Below are 15,870 nucleotides of genomic sequence, written 5' to 3'. Positions count from 1 at the left end.
GGTCCGGCTGTGACCCGTGTGGTGCCAGGGGTGGTATCTTATGCTAGTGCAGTGGGTTAAGTTCCAAGGAGAGTTCCCCAGTTGGGTCCAGTTTAGCCAGTTAGGAGGCACAATGTTGTACAGCTGAAATGGCTTGGGGATGGTTCCCCTCCGAGCAGGTCAGATTTCTTAAGAAGTTTTTTTACTCTGGGGTTCAAGCAGAAGATCTTTTCGCTTGCATACACCCAATAGGTACCCCAGAATTCGATGTAAGCTTTGTTACCTATAATGGCCTGCTGGTCCATATGGGGAAGCGTTAAGATGCAAGAACCTTAGCTATCACTAGGCGAGAAAAAACCAAGGTTATTATCTTAGTCAGGAATGAGTCATTGTGTGAAGCTGACCTAAACTTTTGGCTAAGCCGGTTTGTGGAGAAGATAATTTCCCCAGTGGTGAAGGTCCCAGGGGCAATGGATGTGTGGGGTGGTGCATGGTCTGCAAATGGGGGTCACATACCCTTGGCCACGCACATCTGGTGGGATAGAATCCAATGCTTTTATCCTGGGCAGCCCTGCATGTGTCATCGCTGTGGTGACTTTCGCCACTTTAGTAAGAACTGTCCGGAGCAGAGTCGTTCCAAATGTAATAAGATGGGTCATCTGGCTAAGGTTTGCAATAATATCTCTTGCAATCTTTGTGTCATCCCTTTAGTAGGTGCCATGAAGCCTTCCATAACCTTTCCTTTGATAAAGAGCTAGTGGAGGTTGTGAGGAGGGCGGAAGAGCAAATTCAGTCTGCTGAGGTATGCCCTGCTGAGGCTCCCATGGAGGTGGAAGGTCCATCGGTGATAGTAGTGGAGGGTGGAGGTTTGGTGGCTAAGGTTGTTGTGCAGGTGGAGGAGTCTTTTAAGGTGGTAGAGAGGAGTAGGAGTTCTAAGAAGAATAAAAAGAAGAGCAGCGATAGTAGTAACCTAGTCCTTTCAAATCGGTTCTTAGCAATTTCCAGTGAAGACGAGGAGGGGGAGATTGTGAGGGAAGAATCTGGGGAGTTGGTCCTAAGATCCAGAAAATTGAGGCAGAAGATGAAAGTGGCCGGTACCTAACCTTATCCAGGAAAACCTAGGAGTGAGGAGGATGGTGGGGGATAATGTTGGGTCAGTTTCCTGTTAGCAAAGGGAAGGGGAAATCATATGTAGTGGTGTAAAAATCAGTTGTGCCTGTGTCTGATGCGGTGGTAGCAATGGATCAATCCCAGGCGCTGCCTGCAGTATCTGTTGGTGAGGTGGTGGCTGTGGGTGATGCTGCGGCTATTTCATCTCCTCCTGCTGTCAGGCCTGTTGTCCCCCCTGTTGTGGCAAAATTGGTGCAGGGATTGCCAAGCTTGGAAAGATCTAAGCTAAATGCTATACAGAAGAGTGTCGTAGAGACAATCTATGGTGACAGCTTGCAGGTACCTGTAATGGTGGGGGCTGCCCTTACAGCCATAGAGGCTGAACAGCGTCGCTCTATGGTGGTTAGGGGCAGGTCGGAAGTCCCTTCCCTAGTGAGTGAGCAGGTGCAGGGTAATGTCGCAATCCGTGTGGTACTGGGTGTAGTTTCCTATGCCAGTGCAGTGGGAGGGGGTTCTAGGAGGGTTCCCCAGCAGGTTCCGGTAGGTCAACCAGGTAAAAGATGCAATGCTGTTCAGCTCCAGTGGCTGGGGGATGGTCCACCTCCAAGTAGGAATGAGGGGCACAACCCTAGGCTCATTAACATCTATGGTCCCCAGACTAAGTGGGATAGGAAGTGCCTTTTCAGGGACATAAAACCATATCTTTTTTCGGCCCGGCAGATAGTCTTTGGTTGGGACTTTAACACCGTCCTTAGGCCCAAAGACAGGGGGGGCGGGGGCTCAAAGACTACTCTGGGCTATGATTACCTCTTTTTAGATAGAATGGTCAGGCAGGCTTGTCTGGTGGATGTGCATAGTCACCATTCCCCAGACCTCACGGGTTTCACATATTTTAGAGGTAGATGTAGGAGTAGGATAGACTGTTTTTTTATTAAGGAGAATTCGAAAACTTCAGCCCCTGTGCTGAAGTTAGAATTCTCTGATCACGTTTTCCCGAGTGCATCCTTGAACGCTTCAGAAACCTCTCAGAAAGGACGTGGCCTTTGGCGTCTGAACTCTGACCTCTTGAAAGAGGAGGAAATTAGACAGTCCTTCAGAGACTTCTTTCAATCTCAGGAGTCACTTTTGGAGGCGGGTTGGTGTAGGTCTGAGTGGTTGGAGGTATGCAAGAAGAGAACTCACAGTTTTTTTCGCAACCTTGTAGCTAAGAAGAACTTGTTAAAAAGGAATGCCTACTGTGCCTTGAGAAAGAAGCTAGACTTCTTGATCTCCGAGCAGGGAAATAGTGGGGAAATCTCCTGGGTGAAAGCTCAGATGAAGGAGTATCAGTATTACCGGTATGCTTCCTTGGTTCTGGAGAGGGATTATGGGAAATACCACTCACCTGACCCCTACCAGAGCTATAGGAACTCGGTCAACTGCAAGGAGGTGAGAGGGCTGTGTGATGACCGGGGTGTCCTTCTTGAGGATAGGGAGGGCATTCTGGAAGTTGTGCAGTCCTTTTACTCCGACCTTTTGTCTGAGAGGCCACTCACTCTCAGAGAGAGGATGGAGCAGTTTCTGAGGGAGACACCAGGTCTTGAGGATCTTGGCAGTTCGCTTGATTCCCTTGGGGACGAGATTGGGGAAGAAGAGGTCAAGAGGGCCATAGACTGTTTCTCTATGAAGAAAACCCCAGGACCGGATGGTTTTACCTCAGAGTTTTATAAAACCTTTTGTGAACTCTTGGCTCCGCATCTCATGGAAGTGTTTAATTAGTGCCTGGGCGAGGGTTGACTTCATGCAGCTCCTGCCAGAGCACCCTTCCTGCAGATCTATAGGGAGAGGCGTCGATCCGGCGAGCAATCACTCTGGCACGGTGCAGTACCCCCGGGGGCCGGCGGTGGGAAATTTGGCAATTTCATAGAGAGGGGGCCTCCCGCTCCCTCGCATGGTGCGGTCTGCTCTGTCAATCAGCCTAATCGTGTGCCCCCCTCCCCCCCAGAAACCCGGCGGGGCACACGATTCCCCAGGTCCTGCATGAGCGTTGACATGCACACCAACCCCATCAGAGGGCCGAGCATGCCGCTTGCCCCCCACAGCAAGATGGTGGTAGAGGACGTCCATGAGAGAGATGGAGGGGGCGTTTGAGCAGAGATGGCCTTCGAGCAGAGAGGGCGTTCGAGCAGCAAGCCCGGCTCGGGGCAGCCACCGAGATCACAGCAGTGTGGGGTGTCCTTCAGAAGGAGCAAGTGGAAGCCGCGTAACGGAAGATGGCCCTCTTCATCTCTCATCTCTCCCCCCAGTACCCAGCCAAACTGCGAGGCCTCAGCTGCCGTCAAAGGATGCTCACCCAGTTGCCCCTGGTTGTTGGGTTCGGAGAGAAGGGCTCTGGTACCGGGACAGGCCATGCTGCCCCTCGCACTCTGACCTCCCCCCCTAACTGCTGCCCACCTACGCAGACCCCTGGTGACACCCCACAGCCTTGCCTCTGCACCCGCTGGGCATGCCCGGTGTACCCCGTCTACTTTGGTTGATCTCAAACCCCCTCAGCGCACCTGGTGCTGGGCCTGAGGGGGGGGTGGTGAGAGGACCAGAGTTACCTGGTTGATCCAGCCAGTAGCATATGCTTGTCTCAAAGATTAAGCCATGCACGTGTAAGTACACACGGACGGTACAGTGAAACTGCGAATGGCTCATTAAATCAGTTATGGTTCCTTTGATCGCTCGACCCCGTTACTTGGATAACTGTGGTAATTCTAGAGCTAATACATGCCGACGAGCGCTGACCCCCAGGGATGCGTGCATTTATCAGTCCAAGACCAATCCGGGGGTTCCCGGCGGGTCGGCTCCGGCCTCCCGCCGCCCCCGGCCTCTCTGGCGACTCTAGATAACCTCGGGCCTGAGAAACGGCTACCACATCCAAGGAAGGCAGCAGGCGCGCAAATTACCCACTCCCGACTCAGGGAGGTAGTGACGAAAAATAACAATACAGGACGCTTTCGAGGCCCTGTAATTGGAATGAGTACACTTTAAATCCTTTAACGAGGACCCATTGGAGGGCAAGTCTGGTGCCAGCAGCCGCGGTAATAGGACGTGTGCAAGTGAGCTCCTGACATCCAGTATAGGCCGTGAAGCCGGGGCCTAGATTAGGGGATTTATCCCCAGTGCGATGGAGCCTCCTGAAGCTACTGCCGGGCCTAGCCCAGGTCCAGTCCCCATGTCATTTGGGACAGGCAGTCAGGAGGGGGGGCAAAGGAGGTGGTGGTGCCCAAGGGGGTTAGCTCATGTCGAGCGCCCCTGAGTGATTCTGATGAGGGGTCTAGCCAATCGGAGGAGCATGATCAGGAAGAGTCTTCCCAAGTCAGCTTGGTGTTGCCCAGCAGGAGAAAGCTGATCACCCCAAGCAGATTACAGCCGGTCGTGATGCTAACGTCGGTGGAAGTCAAGAAGCTGGGGGACCCCCAAAAGCCTGAGGTAGGCTCTGAAGTTAAGAGACCCTCTGTGCCTATACAGAATGTGGGGGAAGGTACTGTACCTGTTACTAAAGCAGGGGGAGCTGAGCGTGGCAGCTTGCCAGGGGATGCAGTTACCATCCCGGCGGTCTGGATCCCGGCGTTCAGAATCCCGACAGCCGAAATGCCAACACTTTCTCCCTCCGTGGGTGTCCACGACACCCCTGGAGGGAGAATAAATTAGTGTGCCGAGCGTAGCGAGGCACCGGGCCCGCTGCGTGGCGAGCGCAGCGAGCCCGCAAGGGGGGGGGCGATCTACGTCCCCCCCTTGTCGGCATTTCGGCTGTCGGGATTCCGGCGTCGGGATTCTGAACGCCAGGATCCCGACTGCCGGGATTCAATACTGAATCCCTTGCCAGTGGCTGTGAAGGAAACATGCCAGGAGGGGAATTCCCAAACCCCCCAAAATCCAGCGTCAGTGGTGATACCTGTGGGTGTAGTGAAGACTCTGAAACTTAACCCTGTTACCCCTGTTTCTGTGGTTAAGGTGAAAAATATTGAGAGCAGCGGCTCACTGACTACTACAAAGAAGCCGTTGGTGCAGCAAGTAAATACAGTGAGATCGGCCCCTATTGCCGTTAAAGTGCAAAGAAATAACCCGGTACCTGTATCTGCTGGTGTGGTGGAGGAAAAACAGGCTTCGGGTTCCGGGACAAAGACAGCAGCTCCTGTGAAAGCACCTGTGGTAGTGAGAGGCAAGCAGCCCCTACCTGAGGGAGTGCAAGGTCAGAGGGTCCCGGCGGGAGGCGAAATTTCCAAGCCGGGGATTGCTGTCAGTAAAGTACCGGCTAATGGTGATACTGCAGCGTTTGATGTGAGTCAAGATGGCGCCCGTCATACTCTGGCGGCGGGTGACGTCACCAATCCTGTCCCGACTACTGGGGAGAAGATGTGCAATACAAAGCAAGCCGGCAAAGATGGCGCCCGTCATACTGTGGCGGCAGGTGACGTCACCAATCCTGTCCTGGCCTCAGGGGAGAAGCTATGCAGTGTGCGGAAGGCTGGAAAAGATGGCGCCCGGCAAACTCCGACGACGGGAGGCGTCACTACTGCTTCGGTCACAGTGGGAGATGTGTGCGCAGTCCAACAAGCCGGGGAAGATGGCGCCCGGCAAGCCCCGATGACGGGGGGCGTCGCCGCTACTGCTCCGGCCACAGTGGGAGATGTGTGCGCAATTCAACAAGCCGGGAAAGATGGCGCCCGGCAAGCCCCGGTGGCGGGTAGCGTCACCAATACTGCTCCGATCCCCATGGTGATGTTTTGTGATACCCAGCGAGCCGGGCATGATGCTGCACGGAGGTCCCTGGAGGACGGTGATATCACTGGATCCAGGCCGGCGGCTGGAGAGGAGAGCCGCAGTGAGATCCCAGCTCAGCCGCAGGTGACTGTGGGTGATGGAGGGGGGCTGGCGGAGGTTAATGTCAAAGCAAGTGAGGTGGCTGGTGGGGAGAGTATGGAGCTGGAGCAGCCAGCTGTAACAGAAACTGTACAGGACTTACAGTCCAGAGTACTAACTCTGGAAGCAGAGACTACCAAGATATCTAGGAGAATTGCAGAGAAGAAAAGAGAAAGCAATAAAGCCTTTAGTTATAAAAGGCCGTTATTCAAGGTGCTAATAAATGAGCTAGAGGAAGAGTTAAGTACAAAATTAGCAGAAAGTGAAGAATTGAAAAGTAAAATTGCTGAGCTAGAGGAAAAAGCTGTAGCAGAAAGTGCAGGATTTCCCCCCAATATGGAATTAGAGGTGGAGGGGATGGGTGAGGAGGAGGAGGGTAACCCTCTATATGACCATATCAGAACACTAGAGGGCGAGGGGGTACGGGGTCCAGGGACGCAGTTAGACGAAATGGAGGTGCAATCCTCTGAGAGAATAATTGAGTCAGTGTTTGGTGACAAAGTTGGGGATGATGGTGTTAAAATTGCTGTCAATAAAAATCAGGGGACAGGTGGTGGTGGGAAACAGAAAAATAAGGGTGCTGGCGGGCCGGGATTGGTGGTGCGGGTAGTGCCTCCTGTGGTTACTGTGACCCCTGCAGCTCCTGTGGCCCCTGGGACCCGTGAGGTGCCGGTGTCCTCTGCAGCACCAGTGGTGATGCCGGCCGCCTTATCCTATGCCAGGGCTTTGTCTGCTGGTCCAACTCCGGTACGGGAGGCAAACAGACCCACCTGGGGGAAACCAGCGAAGAGACGTAATGCCGTCCAGTTGAAGTGGGTTTCAGAGGGATTAACCCCCACGTCTGCTGATGTACTAGACAAGCTTTTCCTTTTAGGGTTTGTTAAAGAAGATTTCTTTGCTTGTATCCACCCAGTAGGCGCCCCTGAGTTTGACATCAGCTTCATGACCTAACAAGGGCTGCAAAGGTTCTGGGCCAAGTGGGGGGAAGTGAAGCATGGGGAATGGTGGTGTAAGTTCAGGGCCCTGGCCATAACCAGGCAGGAAAGGATAAAAATTCATGTGTTGGTTAGGAACGAATCGCTGAGTCCAGCAGACATTGCCTATTGGCTCCAGAGGCATGGAGCAAAATTATTGTCCCCATTAGAAAAAGAACCAGGTGCCAGAGATGTATGGGGAGGGGAATGGGTGGTTTTTGCAAACCTGGGAGAAGGTAGAAGTATCCCCTCGGCTGCCTTTATAGGAAGAGACAGGGTACAATGCTTTTACCCTGGCCAGCCGAGGGAATGCCACAGGTGTGGGGATTTCAGACATTTTAATCAGGACTGTCCTAATCAAAAATGTTCTAGATGTAACAGCTTAGATCACCTAGCAAAAGATTGTAAGGAGATAGTCTGCAATCTCTGTGGTCACAGTGGCCATATGTTTTCCTACTGTCCAGAGGCCTTCCATAACGCCTCTTTAGATAGAGAGATGGAAGAGGCAGCGGTGGAGGTGGAGGGAATGTTGGTAGGAGCGCAGTCAGTGGTGACAACTGGCAGTCTGGTTCAAACGGACCCTGCCAAGGACTCCCAACAGCCCAATCCTGGCCCCCCGTTGGCTCTGTCCTTTCAGGAGCAGAGGACGGTGGAGGGACCTTCTAGAGTAGGAAAGGGAGTGGAGGCCCAGGAAGATGAGTGGGAGGACGTTCCTATCCATACTAAGGGTAAAGGGATGGGGAAAGGAAAAGCCAAAAAATCAAAGACGCAGATAAGCAAATTAGCCTGTCTAACAGTTATTTTACCCTGACAAGTGAAGAGGAGGCAGAGGAAGAGGGGGATGTGGTAAAGGAGGTAGATGGCAGTTTAGTATTAAGGCCAAGAAAACAAAGGCAGAGAAAAAGGAAAGAGGAGGGTCAGCCTTATTCTGCTAAAGGGAAGGCGAGTAAGGACATGGGTCCCATCATCATGAAGGGTGGGTATTTCCTTAAAAAAGATGTTTCTGGTCAACTTAAAAAATATGCAGAACGGAGGACTTAGCACCTCCGCTGAAGGTGGGTGTAGGAGGGGACGAGCTGGAAGAGCAAAGGGAAACGGGGCCGGTGGTTCAGCCAAGACAGGGTGATGGTCATATAGACATCCTGGAGCCTCCCCTGTCTAATGCTGCCTCTAGTCCGGATCCCGGAGGCTCCAGCCTCGTTGATCCGCATGTCGACCCAGGTCCATCCATAGTGTTCGACAACATTCCTCAGGGTATACCTCTGGGGGCACCGCTGGCTCAGGTGTCTGGGGGCAGTGTTCCTAGTAAGGAGGTCCAGGAGGAGGAAGAGATGGCCATTGAAACAGTGGTAGTGGAGGAGGATGACACTCTTCCGATTGAGAGGGAGGAAGATGTCACCTCCGGAGTCCGAGTTAAGAGGTGGGGGTCAGAGGGTGACCTCGAGGAAAGGCGGGTAAAGAGGAAGTGACCTGGTCCCCACTCTCGGTGACCCTGAAGGATGGCCCCCCAGCCCATAAGATTTGCCAAACACAATGTGGCGTCTATCTTATCCGTGCGTGCTCGGCAGCTGGCTTATGATTTTTTAGTTCCTTAAGTGTAGATTTTGTTTTTTTGCAAGAGACCAGGTTAAGGCGGATCGCGGATATCCACAAAGCGAAATCGGAGTGGAGACATGGGCCGTCCTTCTGGTCTCTGGCTGCCGAGCCGTACGGAGGGGCTGGGGGTACTTTTTACCACCAAGGTCACCATCCAGCGGGTCATCGAGATACAAGTGGGCAGGTGTATGATTTTAGATGTCAATCTGAAAGGGCACGACCTGAGACTGATCAACATCTACGGTCCTCAGACAAAATGGGACAGGAAGTGTCTTTTCGGAGAGATAAAACCGTATCTCTTTGTAGCCCGGCAGGTAGTCTTTGGCGGTGATTTCAACACCATAATTAGGCCCAAAGACAGGGGGGGGGTCAAGGACTACTCTGGGCTACGACTCCCTCTTTTTAGCTAGTATGATTAGACAGTCGGGCCTGGTGGATGTGCACGTTCGACACTCCCCAGACCTCACGGGTTTCACCTATCATAGAGGTAGTTGTAGGAGTAAAATAGACAGGTTTTTTATTTTACGGAAAGTTGATTTGGGCAGATACACTGGGGCGTGTTGGATTACATATAGGATTTTAGGCAAAATTACCATCTTTAAGAGATTTACTCGGCCGATGACTGTTAAGGGGAGCCGAGACCAGGTTTTGCATTTTGTATTCAGCTGCACGATTAATAGGTCGATGTTTAATCGAATAAATTCTTTTGGATCCCTAGAGATCCAGACCCCAAGATATTTAAAGGAAGATACCCATTGTAAGGGGAACAAATAATCAGACACTGGGTTTATACCTGTCGAGAGCAGAAGAATACTAGATTTGCTCCAGTTTATTTTAATTCCTGAAAAATCGCTAAATTCATTGATTATCTTGAGGGCCAGGGGGAGACCCTGGGTATAATCAGACAAGTATAGCAGTAAATCATCCGCATATAGTGAAACTACATCGCACTCTTGACCAACACAGAATCCTTGACCAGCAAGCTGTGCTCTGAGACTACATGCGAGTGGTTCAATTGCCAATGCAAATAGCGCGGGGTACAGAGGGCAGCCCTGCCTTGTCCCCCGGGCTAAAGCAAATGCCGGGGAAGTCCAACCATTGACAGTTACCCTTGCCATTGGCCCGGTATATAGAAGTTGTATCCACTATATAAATCTGGGGCCCAGGCCGAAGGCCTGGAGCACTGCCCACAGGTATGGCCACTCTACCGCGTCGAATGCCTTCGACGCGTCAAGTGAAACCACCACCGGATGTTTCTCCTTGTCACGCGGTAGTTGTAAATGGCTCTGTAGCCTGCACAGATTGATGGTCGTAGACTTCGCCGGCATAAACCCAGTCTGATTAGGGTGTATAATTTTTAGAATGTACTTATTAATCCGAATTGCCAGAATTTTAGATAAAACTTTAGCTTCTACAGTGATCAGGGAAATGGGCCTGTAAGAATCCAAAATACTGGGGTCCTTTCCCTGCTTAGGTAAAATGATTATTCTGGCTTCCAACATCGTTTGCGGGAGATGGTTTTCCTCAAAGCAAAAAGTTAGGGTTTCTAGCAATAGAGGGGAGAGCTCATCTATAAACTTCTTGTATAGCTCAACTGGGAGCCCGTCCAGACCGGGCGATTTACCCCCCTGCAAACCCTTAATCGCAGCTTTCACCTCCTCTAGGGTAAATGGGGTGTCCAATTCCCCAATTACCTTGTCCTCTAAGGTAGGTACGTCAATTCTTGTAACATACTCTTCTATAGCTATGTGAGTGCTGGTTGACCTGGAGGCATACAGTTGCTGGTAATACTTCATAACCTCCAGACTAATCAGCTTGGTAGAGTCCAAAATGGTGCCATCGTCCTGCTTAATGTGATCTATATTATTTGCGGGGGATTCAGTCCTAGCCAAGAATGCCAGATATTTGCCTGGTCAGAGTGTTGGTAGTGGCTGCTTACACGATGGGCCATTGTGCTGTTATTTTGTACCTGCAGTGCCTCTACCCATTTAGTCTGAGCTGCCAACCATTCCTGCCTGGCAGACTCAGTTCCATCAGAAAGATACTTGGTCTCTAGTTCTACACTTCTCTGTTCTAGCTCGAGGATTTCTCTCCTTGTTGCCTTCTGAATCTCTGCTATTCTTTTAATTAATGTGCCCCTGATATACGCCTTGAAAGTGTCCCATACAATGGATGGAGAGGTGGTGCCTCGATTTGTCTCCCAAAATTCTACCCATTGACCTACAAGGTTACATTCCTGCCCCAGGGAGTGTAACCACCTAGTATTCAGCCTCCAAAACCTTTCCCGTATAGTCAAACATAATGGGGAATGATCAGAGACACCCCTGGCCCCATACTCTATGCCCTCTACCTGCATAGTGCACTCCTTGGAAACTAATACCAAATCGATCCTTGAGAAGGTCTGGTGAGAGGCAGAGTAACATGAGAATTGTAAAGCAGAGGGATTACGGGCCCCCCATACATCCACCCATCCAACATCCTGGACAAAGTTAAAGAAACTCTTATTACTCTTAGGTTTACTCCCCCCCTCCGGCTCCATCTATCCAAACTCGTGTCTAGAACATTGTTGAAGTCTCCCGTCACAGCTGAACGAGACAGACCTCCTGACAAGTACAGAGATACCCCGAGAGGAGGACGAGAAGGGAGCATGATAGGATTTACCCACCCATGGTTTATTCAAGGATAGAAGTTTATTTCCCACAAGATGCTTTTCTATCAGACATATAATGTCCGCTTTCAATTTCCGCAGCTGATCTAGGATCAGGGAGGGCTCCCCTGATGTTCCATGCTAAGATCTTAACCATTACTTAATTACGTAATTGTAGCCCAACAAGTGGCCCTTCGTTCCTCCATCTCGAGACTCCTCTCGCAACTTTTGGGAGAGTACACCTCCTTTATCATTCTTAATACACCAAGTACCCTCCTGACCATCGTACTGTAAGAGAGCATATCTAGTTACGCATTTACAACATAAAACAACAAACCCACCCACACCTCCCACCCCCCTCCCCGTATACCTGCCCTGTGATGGCATACTTTTACAAACCCCCCCCCCCCCAGGAAGAGAAAAAAAAAAGGGAAAAAAGCAAAACAAATAAGTCCTTTTTCTGGGGGCTATCTAAAGAACCCTAAGCTACTCAAAGCGAGGTAAGCTCCCCAGTGGAATAACACTCAGTCCAACTTGGCCAGTGTCCTATCTGTTAGCTAGTTGTTGCCGCCCTGGCACATTACTGTCCAACCATTTCGCCGCTTCTTCAGGCCTAGAAAAAAAGACAGTCTCCCCGTTGAGGACAACCCGCAGCTTAGCGGGGAAGACCATTGAGTATTTCAGGTTACATTATCTCAGTCGCCTCTTGACTTCAGTAAATTTAGCACAGTCTTTTTGCACCTCGAGTACGAAGTCTGGGAATATCGATATCTTGGTGCCATTGTAGACCAGTTGATCTCGGGTACGCATCAGCCTGAGTATAGTGTCCCTATCTCGGTAATTCAAAAATTTAACAATCAGGGTGCGTGGAGGAGCGCCTGGTGGCAATGGCCTTGATGGAACCCGGTGGGCCCTCTCAACCGAGAATTGATTAGAAAGTGCAGCCTTCCCGAAGGTATTAATCATCCAGCCTTCAACAAAATTGGCCGCATCCCCTCCTTCGGCATGCTCAGGTAAGCCCACATATCGCAAATTATTTCTTCTTAACCTTGCCTCCACATCAGACAATTTAAGCCGGATTTCGGTTATCTGGTTGGCAAGGAGATCAACTTTGGTGGACCATTGTCTGTTCGAATCTTCTAACGTCGAGATTCTGGCCTCAGCATGGCTGATACGGTCATTAAGCGCAGTAATTTCGTTTTTAACTGAAGTAACTTCGGCCTGCACCCCCTGTATTTTGTCTGACAGCCGTTGTTCACTGCTGGATATAGCTTCTAATATTTGCTGGAGAGTAGCGTCTGGGATATTCTGCGAGTTTTTATCCTTAGTCGGGGTGGTTGATGGGGTACCAAGCGGGGTCTGAGAGGTATTGCCCTGTGTACGGGCATATTTCTCAAGTTTGGCTGCAGCTGCCGCGGTGTTTGTCTTCCCCATCCTGTTGTTCAATGGGGGATGTTTGCCAATTTAAATAGAGAGGAGAAGAACAAAGCGGCCTGTGTGGCCTCTGTGCTCTGTAATCATGGTGTAATATTGTGCAGCACTACTAGGCTCTCAGGGGAGCAGTTAAACAGTTGGGCAGTTCTGTGTTTGGTAATGAATACTAATAATTCAGTCCAAATGTCAGCAAGACAAAAGAAAAAAGAAAAACTCAATACACATGCTGCCCCGATGCTGCAGTTCTGTCCCAAGTTCTGGGACGCCTAGGTGCGTGTAGCTAAATCCCCCTGTGTCTGCCAGTACCTCTGCAGGGCAGGGGCACACGCCTCTGCACTGTCCCAGACGCTGGGAGCTGGCCGCCGCTGCTCTCCACAGACCTCCCTCCACAGTCGCCTGTCAGGTCTCCAAGAAAGGAGAAAGTTCACCGAGGTGTGTTGTTTGCGGCTTGCGGCATTTGCCACTGGTCGGCTCGCCGCCACTTCTCACCCCCGCTCTGACCCGGAAGGGTTCGCCGCGTCACTAGTCCCCGCGTCCTCACACTGACGGAGGCACGCGTCTCAGGTTCCCGGGAAGCAACGCCAGCAATAGCGCGCAATAAGGCGCTCACACTTCAGCCAGGAGGGAGCCGGGGAAAGCGGATCAGCCGGGACCCGACTTCCCGCTCAGGACACGGGCTCAGGATAAGGTACGGATGAATCCACTAGGGAGCTCGCATGCCTCACCTCACACCCTCACCGCCGTAGCTCCGCCCCTCCCCTAGTATTATGACATCATTTATTTGGAACAGGACAAGGCCCAAAATAAAACTAAATACGTTGATGTTAGATAAAGAAACGGGGGGTATGGGCTTGCCGGATTTTAGAAAATATTATATTGCGTCACAAGTGGCTAATATGAAGCCATGGGTGACCCTAGACCAAGACAGTAACATGCCAACGGCCTTGGTTAACATGTCGACTCCTGGTCAGTCCCCTCTGTCCAGACTTTTGCAAGGGTATACAACCATAACAGATCCTCCAATGGTTATGCAGGCTGTGAAGATCTGGAAGGAAGCACATAACTTAGAGGGTAACCAACATCTTGACCCCGAGTACCCGTTGGAGGACAAATTGACCACACAAATAGCCCCAAACCTGCAGCTGGGAGGAGTCTGGGGTACGTACTTAGTTATAAATCTCAGTCAACTCTATATTGGCAGTATTTTTAAATCCTTCTCCCAATTGAAAGAGGCGTTTGGAATCCCACAGACTTATTTTTTCAGGTATCTTCAACTAAGAAGCGTGCTGGGGGCACGCTACCGCGAATTTCCGCCCCTATTCGAGGAATCACACATTAAAAAAAAAACTGAGGAAGGGAGGTAAAAATAGTTCTACGTCAGGGATATATAAAACTCTGAGTAGGGACGCAACTAGTGTATATATGATGGAGTTGAAGGGAAAATGGGAACCAGATGTGGGGCTCATGGGCGAGGAGGAGTGGGGAATGGCCGTGAGATCAGTATATAAAGCCTCCAATGCAATTCGTAACCAACAAGTTCAAGTGTATATTCTGCACCAGGCTTATTTGACAACCGTTAGGTTAGTTAAATATAATGCAAAAACCTCAATCGAGTGTCCTAAGTGTAGAATATTCACCGGGACGTTTATCCATCTAATATGGGACTGCCAAATTGCTAAGGGATTCTGGGAAAAAGTAATAGATAGCATCGTAGATACTGGGATCCCTAGATACACACTCACTCCAAGATGCTGTATTCTAAATATATTTCAGAATAGGAGAATGGCGATGTCGGATAAACTGTATATAATGGGCTTGACCCTGGCGGCAAAGGTCCTGATAGCCAAAACGTGGTTGGCGCCAAACAGCCCAGATATCCAAAGTTGGATTACTAAGGTGAACGGTTCAGCAGGATAAATTGCTTCACTTAAATAGAAACACTTTTAATAAATTCCATAAAATATGTGGTAGATGGTTGACCACCAGTCACTGAAATACAAGAAATAGATAATCAATTGGCATAGGATATGGGACGGGAACCCTTGGTTGATATAATAACACAATACCTGTATCCTTTATCTCTTTTTCCTTTTTTTTTTGGCACTGCTTTATCAATTTAGTTTCACAAGAACAAGAGAGTGATTGCACTGATAATTTTTATAATATTATTAGGTTAACCACTAGGCTATGTAATAGTTTATTATTGATCTTTTAAACAGGAGTTAATGTGTTAATTACAATATATTGAGCGTGTGTGTATTGCTAAAATTCACTATATTACATATTTTAGTCTTTTTTATGTGTGATGGATTCACTAAATGGCATAGCTTACAGTTTCTACCTGCTGATGTATGAATTTTTAGTATCCTGATGATGTTTTGTTCTTGGCGTCAATCGACCAAGGCCAATAGGATCATAACAACCTTAATGCGGATCTTCCCCTGTGCCCTTCCCCGCTATTTACATTTATCTCTGGGAAAGAGACCCCTCAGGGTTTAGTTGTCCCCTGATAACTAATCCCCACGACTGTAACAAAGATATAGTGAATTTCGCTGTACTGTGATGAGAAGCAATGTTTGTATACCTGATTCTCCAATAGGCCCCCAGAGGCGGGGCATTGAATTACGCATTACCCTTGTATTTGTTATGGGATTTTTTTTTTTTGTCTCTTTGTTTTTTCTTTTCTGTGTGTGTTTTTTATTTTTATTTTTTTTTTTCATTTTCTTTGTTTGGGTTGAATGTATACTATGTCTTTTTGCAAGATAAAACTGAATAAAATACCAATATAAAAAAAATAAAAATAAAGAATAGACAGGTTTTTTGTTAAGGAGGGCTCGAGAACTTCAGTGCCTGAGCTGAAGCCAGTAGAGTTGTCCGATCACGTTTGTCTGTGTGCAACCTTGAACGCCTCAGAGTCCCCCCAGAAAGTGCGGGGCCTTTGGCGATTGAACTCCAAACTCCTTGAGAAGGAAGAGATCAGACAGTCTTTTAGGGACTTCTTCCAATCACAGGAGTCACTTTTGGAGGCGGGATGGAGTAGGTCTGAGTGGTGGGAGGTATGTAAAAAAAGAACTTGCGGTCTTTTTGCAGCCTCGTAGCCAAGGAGAATTCGGTAAGGTACAACATCTACCAGGCCTTGAGAAATAAATTAGATTTATTGATCTCCGAGCAGGGAGATGGTGGGGAGATCTCCTGGGTGAAGGCCCAGATGAAGGAATATCAGTACAACCGTTATGCTTC

The sequence above is a fragment of the Crinia signifera genome, chromosome 12 (genome assembly GCF_055691185.1).
Source record: "Crinia signifera chromosome 12, ASM5569118v1, whole genome shotgun sequence".
Taxonomy (NCBI): domain Eukaryota; kingdom Metazoa; phylum Chordata; class Amphibia; order Anura; family Myobatrachidae; genus Crinia; species Crinia signifera.
The sequence above is the reverse complement of the archived record's forward strand: the minus strand, read 5'-3'. Positions refer to the sequence as shown.